At 39.4% G+C, this 8,643-nt stretch overlaps 1 pseudogene; it reads right to left on the bottom strand.

Moving 5' to 3' along the window:
• Positions 1-7,491: 7,491 nt before the first annotated feature.
• LOC110564511 (dnaJ homolog subfamily B member 6-like) lies at positions 7,492-8,203 on the bottom strand (annotated as a pseudogene).
• Positions 8,204-8,643: the final 440 nt, after the last annotated feature.

Consider the following 8,643-nt stretch of genomic DNA (forward strand, 5'->3'; position numbering starts at 1 on the left):
TAAGCTAGGGCCAGATGGAAGGAGAGGAGGACCTCCCCTCTCAGTGGACTCGAAGGGGACAGGGAGGAGATGAGGGAGGGAGGGAAGGATTGGGAGGGAAAGAGGGAGAGGGCTACAGCTGGGATACAAGTGAATGTATAAAATTAATTAAAAATAAAAAATATTGAAAAAAACAAACAAAAAAACTGAAACCACACATAGATCCCCACATATTAATAATGGGAGACTTGCAACACCCCACTCTCACCAGTGGACAGGTCAATGAAACAGAAACTAAACAGAGAAATAGGACACTAGCACATGTCATGAATCAAATGGACCAAACAGACTCCTACAAAACTTTTCACCCAAACACAAAAGAATATACTTCTTCTCTGCTGGGTTAGAAGAAATGGTGGCACAGTCATGAGCCAACTGATCATACTGACTCTGCATATAGGACGCAGAGAGGAAAGCTGGTATTCATCATACTTTCTCCTTTTAATTCAGTCATGACTCCACCTGTGGAATGGAACCATCCATACGTAGAGTGGGTCTTCCCACTCCATTAAAATATCTCTAGAAACACCCTCAAAGATGCACTTGGAGTTTGTCTTCTAAATAATGGTAAATCTTGTCAACTGGCAAAGCTACCTGCTTAGCTTCCTTTACTTTTTCACTATAAAAGTGTGTTTCAGTAGCATTATCGGTATCCATCTGACATTTTATAGCTGTCCTTCCTGATTCGTATATATTTTCTCTTCTGCTCCAGGATGGCAGGCTTTCTGTCTTTTTATTCAGTGTAGAGTCCCTGGTACATATCAGTACTTGTCATGTAGCCAGAGATCATGTTAATTAAATAAGCAGATGACTTTAACAAACAACAAAAGCCTTCTTAAAGAGCTTTGAGTCAGTATCTACAAGTCAATAATGTGACAACAGTGGTGACCACAAGCATTAAGCACATTCAACCCAAAAGTTGCCACACGAAACAACTCAGATAAGAAGTTGTAATTTGCAGCAAAACAGTGATAAACTATCTGTGCTTCAAGCTTCAGACAAAGAAACTCCTTGGAGAAGAAGCTATGTCATTGTACACAGAACATTCCGAACTGGCAGTTATCTAAAAGCCTCCAGGATTTTTAAAGTAAGGAGTCAGAAATGGGGAACAGATTGGCTTTAACCTCTCTTGCATATATATCTTTTCATATTCTCCTTGCAATTTGTTCATCTTGGGTCTTAGAAATTGCTTTAGACATCATTATTGAGTTGCACTCATTTCCTATGATTGCTTTTAAGCCCATGACACGGCATCTGCCCCCACTTTCATTTATTCTCCACTCTCCCAGCTGCCTGAAAGGCTTCCCTGATGAAAGTAACACCACCGCCTCAGTCTTTATTTTTCCCCAAAGAGAATACATCTTGAAATAAAACCTGCTGAACTTTCTTTGTCGAAACTTTTAGGCAAAAGTATGTTCCGAAGAACCAAGCTGATTGGAGGCAGGGAGGTAAAGGAAGAAAGACTCTCATCAGTACAACAGACAAAGAACAGATCAGCAAATCCAGGGCTTTTTCCAGCTGTACCTGTAATGGGTGCTGACAAGAACCAAGCCATAGCTCACTGGGCTCAAGCCTTCTCTGCTCACGGGAACTAACCCATTGTATGCTGCTAGCTTCCTCCGAGATAGTTCCCTGTGGCTTATAGTTGAACAGGATAGACATCAGAAGAAGGTGAAACTAAGGAACAAGATAGGAGCCTCTGAAAAAACAAGACAGAGGGCCTCCGAAAGACTCTACCCAGCAGGGTATTAAAGCAGATGCTGAGACCCACAGCCAAACTTTGGGCAGAGTGCAGGGAATCTTATGAAAGAACAGGGAAATAGAAAGACCTGGAAGGGTCTGGAGCTCCACAAGAAGATCAACAGAACCAAAAAATCTGGGTAAAGGGGTCTTTTCTGAGACTTATACTCCAACCAAGGACCATTCATTGAGATAACCTAGACCCCCTACACAGAGGTAGCCTGTGGCAGCTCAGTCTCCAAATGGGCTTCCTAGTAAGGGGAGTAGGGGCTGTATCTGACATGAACTCAGTGGCTGGCCCTTTGATCACCTCCCCTGAGAGGGGAGCAGCCTGACCAGGCCACTCAGGAGGACTACGAAAGACAGTCCTAATGAGACTTGATAGGCTAGGGTCAGATGGAAGGGGGAGGAGTTCCTCCACTATCAGTGGACTGGGGAGGGATGGAGAAAGGGCAGGAATGGAAAGGGATGTGGGTGGAGCAACAGCTAGGATACAAAGTGAATAAATTGTAATAAAAATTATATTAAAAATAGTTATGAGAGTCCCTTGTCTTTATTGTATGACTCTTAATAATGAAAAACTGGTCCATTGTGTCTCTGATGTCCATACTGATGTTCAATCCATTTGAATACAATAGAATTCCTTAGAGTTTCAATAAATATTTGATAAAGTAATAAAATGCCCATACCTCTGAATTCTTTTCTACTTTTTTCTTGTTCAACACCATAGAGGAAATTCTGATTATAGAAGTAGTATAAGAAGAAGTTCCAAAAATTCAGATTTATATTTAAATTCTGTCCTGGTGACATTCCATTCTGCTAAGCTATAAACCAAGAAGAGAAACCAGATAATTCATTTTGCTTTATTTTTCTCTTTTCATGCTTCCATCTGTAGAACTAAAATAACCCCCAAAGGATGACAGTAAATCCTGTTTTCTAGCTTTCATCCAGTTAATTTGCTCTATTAAATCATATTTATTTATTAGAATAATAGAATTGAAGGGATATAAAAATAATCAAGTATTCATCAATAAGCCAGAAAGCTAGTTTACTCATTAAACAAATACACAAAACCTTGACTTTATACATATTACCATGTAAAGACTAGAAATAGTTATCACATAAACAGTATATCTATCTTCATTATGCTTTTTCTATAGACTAGGATATGGTAAAAGTGCCCAGCAAAATGTACACGATCAGTGGTCTCTGACGAGGAAGATAAAAAATAAACACAGCCATCTACACAGTAACTTCATGTAGCTAACAAGGCTCAATAAGAAAGAAGAGAAGTTTTCCTTGGTAAGCAACCGGTCAGTGTGGAAGACCAGCTTCGACATTTCAATGGAGGCAAGCTGGGTAGACCCACAGCTGCTGCCTGGCTGGTGAGCCGGCAGACATTTTCTGAGGGTAATTTTTCAGGGCAGGAGCGGATGGTTACCGATTGTGGCTTCCACCGATAGTGGCAAACTGAGGGGCCAGAATTAAATTGCTGGCAGCAGGCCAGTGCTGATAGCTTCCTGGAGAGGGTTTACAGTTAACCATATAAGCGGGAGCTAGGACTGTTGGCTCCTAGCAGGGGCTTCCACTGGTTGTAGAAAAGGAGAGGAGAGAGAAAGATCACACACACACACACACACACACACACACACACACACACACTCACTCTTCTTACTCTTGATGATGAAGTGAGACAGACTCCAGAGGGAGGTTCCAATGAGCTTCTTTCTTTACTTTTCTTTCTTTAGCTTCTCTTACAGGCTTCTTCTATTTTATGCATACATGTACACATACATACAAACATACATACATACACACATACATACATACTTACACATTCACATATTGAGTGGATGAAGCAAACTACAAAGAGTGAGGGCTAATCCAGCCTTACATACACACTGCAAAGAGAATGTTCCGAACCATCCTATGTATATGTACATATTGTTGGAAGGAACAAACCCCACAGAGTCAGTTCCGAACCACACTTTTATTCTTTCTTCCCCAGCTTATATATCCCAGCAAAATCTTTCAAGCAGTACAAAATTCACAACGTAGTTACGTTCCATTTTTCTTTACGTGAATGATTACAATGAGTATATGTAAGAAAAACATGTTCCCCGATATGTTCACATGATCAAATGTTTTATGGATGGAAAACAAACATGCAAAACAAACTATTTCCAGGAACCCATACATATTTGTAACTAAGCAACCTGTTTATATGCTAACAAGGTGAGCAAGCCAGGTAAATTCTTAGCCAGCTTTTCTTTACCGGCAGGCTGCAGTTTGCGGTTACAAAGAAAGCATCAATTATCTTAAAAGGTAATCTTATAAAAATCTTAAAAGAATCACAAACCTAAACTTTTATATGAAAAATAATCAGCCATTTCTACTTTAAATCTTTAAGGTGCAACAAGCAGAGCTATGTTCCACAACAGCATGTAGTCCTCAAACACATAGTTCTCGGGGTTACGCCTCTCCAGAACAAACTCATCATGATTGTGCCAACTGGTGAGCCACATTCCATGAGTTCTAGAGCTGTTTAGCTGTTGCTCTTGCATGGCTCCCTACAGGTCAGGGGAACTTTAACATGTAATGTGATGAACCCAGAGCAGTCTAAGAACACAGGAAGGTTTTCACAAAGGCCCTGAGCCATTTGCTAGATTGCAAACACTGTGAAATAAGTATTAATTTATATGAGAATATTTAAGTAAACATAAGCTGAAATTAATAAGCTGAAATTAATCATAACTGATATAACGCATTTTTAAGAATATGTAATCCCTTCAAAACTACCAAAGGTCACATGTGGCAGGATTTTGTGCTTAATTCATTAATTCACACTTCATAGAACATCTTTTATGGACCATCGTTTTCATTTTAAACAATTACATAGCCTGGTGTGTATTAAATTACAGCATGAACTGAATTAAACCATTCCCTCATGTACAGAACTTCCCCAAAACAATGTTAAATTATAAATAGTCATACATTTTAAAAGAGGAATAATTTAACATTACTTATGAAACTCTTCTGCAGACTATTTCAGTGACTATTGGATATAAGTACACTGCACTTAGATAACAATGTAATAAATCATATTAATTCAAAAAGTAATCATTGAGGATCTACCACATTACAATTGCTTTTCTTATTTCTAAAGATACTGACATAAATAGAGTATTGCCCCAGAGAAGCAGAATAAATGATAGTGAAGAGTGATAGTCTTAAATTAGACTACTGGAAATGTAAATATATAGATACATCAAAATAAAGAAGGGATATCTCGCATCTTCACTACACTGTCAATTTAAGGTACCTGTCACATACAATTCCCATTCCAACCAGGAGCCTTGAGACAAGAGAAACAACTGTTTCATCTTTGCAGCCAATAGACCTGAGAGAAGGAAGGCCTGAAGCTTGAGAGTGAAGGCTGGGATCCAGAGACAGCTCAAGCAATCTGGCAGAAAGCCGTCTTCCTTATTAAGATCCGAGTTGATCACTTGGATCTTTAATTATTTAGAGGAGGGATGTCTAAATTAGGTAAGGCAGTCTGCTTTACTCTGTCAGTTACTCTTCCAAACACCCTTACAGACCCATGCAGAGTATTTTCCCAAGTGTGTGATAACTTTATGGCTCAGTCTGACCTACCCAAATGTGAAGCAGAAGTTTCTTGTTTCTCTGAAAACTTAGTTTGGCCATGTGATGGTTTGCTGCAAGCTGGGCACGTGATGTTTTGCTGGAGGTTGGCTTGTGAGAGGACACAAGATGTTTTGCTGTGAGCTCTCTTGTGCAAGGGGAAGTGTGGTTTTGGCCAGCTCAGATCATCTGTGGGTGGACTCTGAGGAAAGGAGATATATAGATGCCCACGCACAGTGATGTTGTTTTTTGGATCAACATCGCTGCACTGGTCTTCGTGCTTCGACACTTGACTTTGCAGAGAAAAATGTTCCAGGGAACTTCTCGATGCAATTCAACTGAGCCTGGCTGCTTTCACTGACTTGTTGTGCTGATTCGTGCTGCTGTTTGGTGTTGGGCTTTGGCCTGGACTGCTGGTATCCTGGACTGAGTTTGGTAATGCCCTAAAGACCCATTGACCCTAGTCAGCAGGAAGTAGCTAAAACAGGTCTATAGCCCTTTTCCTTACTAATCTTCTATCTAAAGTTGGGGGGTGGGGTGGAAGGGAGGTAAAGATGCTTAAGAACCCTAAATAAAGTAAGTTTGGTGAAAAATCCAAGCCTACAAAAATGTACTCTTGCATGTCTACCCTCTTGTTCACTTGGCATCCATAAGCCGTCCTTAAACCATACATAGTCTCCAACTGAAGAAAACGACAAACTTATAACACGTCAACCTTCCCCTAAAAGATGGTATAAAATAATTAAATGACATTTATTTTTCTACTGCTCCCATAACTGACATGCAATCAAGAAAAAATACTTTCATTTACCTTGAAAAAATTGAAAGTTATGAACTAAAGCCATTGTGTTTTATGATAAATGATAAAAGAACAAGTGTGCAAAACAAGCAAAGATATTTATACTTAAAATATTTAAATCAAGTAGGAAACATTCACAATTCCAGTCATGTTTTTTTTTTTCCTAGAAATAATACTGTTTGTCTACTTTATGTTACTTTAACAGAATACATGAAGCCATGTATCTTATGGAGAACATTGCATGTGTTTGTTTGCTTGTTTAGCTTTTCAGGCTAACAGTCCAAGAATGAGCAATATCATATGCTTGCCATCTATTGAAAGGCACTGGCTGAATCAGAATGTGAGAGAAGCAGAAAGGGAAATGGCCAAGGGCAGAAGATTCCAAGCACAGGGGGTTACCTTCCTTTATTATCACTGGTGTGAGGCCAAACTCATTGTACTGGCTCAGCATTGCTCTTCTAAGAGAGGATACACCTTCAATGACCTGTTAATCTTCAATGGGGTTCAACTTCTTAAAGGACCATCCTCCTTCAACACTGCCACACTGGGAGAGCTTCCAGCACATACGCCTTGGAGGATACACTCAACCCATATCAAAGCCATAACAGAACACACGACATATTACTGTTTCTAACTACCTTCTTCTGCAAATCATCCTATGTTCCCATTTGTTTTCAGCAAGTATCTCAGTTAGCCAGTTTTTAAATAGTTTTTTCTTTTAAGCAAATGACAAAAGACCCAAATTACCAGCTTTTTTAAAACCTACACTTAACATTGCATATTTAAACAAACTGTCAGAACTGACAAAGTTGTCAGCATCCATGCACAACTAGAAACAACCTTAATTTATACTAAACCAGAAATGTATTACCATTGATGGAGCAATAGCTTTCGTCACTAAATACTGAAAATAAAATTGAGATATTTCTGTAGATAATTCATCTGGCAAGGCTAACGTCACAGTAGGCTGCCACTACTCACTCACATTTCATCACAATGGGAAGGAGATCCAAGATGGTGTTAAAAAAAAATCTTGTCACAAGGCTCACCTCAGTTTAAACAAAACTATGTTTTGTTAACTGCGTTTTGCATACAGAGATTACAACAATCTTTAAGGGGAAAAAAAGGTACTGTTTTATGGTCCCGACAACAAAACTCCAAAGTCTATGACTACTAGGGGCTCCGATGACCTGTTTTATAAATACTTTAGATTAGATACAGTTATACAGAAAGTTGAGTTCATTTGAAATCTTCAAAAAGAAAAGTTCCTCTTATTCCTCAAATGGTGCTTGTAGCCAGTGCTCCTTACCGTTTATTGTCAAGGACTTTAACTGCCCATCTTCTTTGATTTCTATTCTTTCTTGACCATTCTCCACATTATTTTTTTGCCATTAACTATCTTAGTTGAAGTTGATATTGATTTGAAGTTGCCCGTTCCACTGCCACCAAAGAAGTTGAAGAAAATGGAGTAAGACCTCCATGACCTATTGACCCAAAGGAAGTGAAGCCTTTATCAAAAGCAGGAAATCCTCCTCCAAAAGAAGGAAATCCACTGAAGGTGGAGAAAATAGAGCTGGTACCTCAGCTTCTAGCTTCTCTGGGACCAGTTCAGTTCCCAAAAAAAGTCATCAAGTGGGTCAAAAGAAGTCAAATGGAAATGGGTCCCTTCCTCCAAAAAATTCTCTGAAGACATCATCTGGGTTCTTCAATGTGAAGCCAAACTCAAACAGACTGCCCAAGTGACTTCCATGTTCTCCTCCACCACCACTTAATCCTTCTTTGCTGTATTTGTCATAGATGTCCCACTTTTTTTCATCACAACTCATTTGCCTCAGCTACTTATTTGGATTTCCACTCAGCTGCTTCTTTATTTTTAGGATTTTCGTCTCGGTTACATTTAAGTGCCTGTTTCCAACATGACTTTGTAATGTCCCTGGGTGAGACATGTCTCTGCACACCCAGACCTTTATAATAAGCCACCATGTTTTAACAGTGTTGGGACACATACCAGAAGGTGGCTGCAAGAGGAAAAGTTGGGAGACCAGTTTCCTCGTGGCTCTGGCTCAGCTACTGCACTGCGGGCTGTGGTGGCATCCTTAAACAAATTTTTTTAATAGCCCAAATGTCTACTAGCAACCCTGCTTGGACTGTGTTATAAAAGCCCACTGACATACTCACGGGGCTTATAATTCTAAAAGATTGCCTAAATGATCTACTGTGTTCTATGCAGAGACTTCCTTATCTTCACCATTGAATAGAATTCAATTTCATTTTGATATTCAGGAACAAGCACCCCAGCCAGTAAATTTAATGTTTTTGGTTATTGGTTAAGTTCTTTTCTTATGAAGAGAGATCTCTGTTCAGATTTAGTGCCTTGTATATTATGCAACATACAGCATTCTGTAAGTCTACGGATGCGAGTC

This window comes from Meriones unguiculatus, chromosome 21, assembly GCF_030254825.1.
Source record: "Meriones unguiculatus strain TT.TT164.6M chromosome 21, Bangor_MerUng_6.1, whole genome shotgun sequence".
Classification (NCBI taxonomy): domain Eukaryota; kingdom Metazoa; phylum Chordata; class Mammalia; order Rodentia; family Muridae; genus Meriones; species Meriones unguiculatus.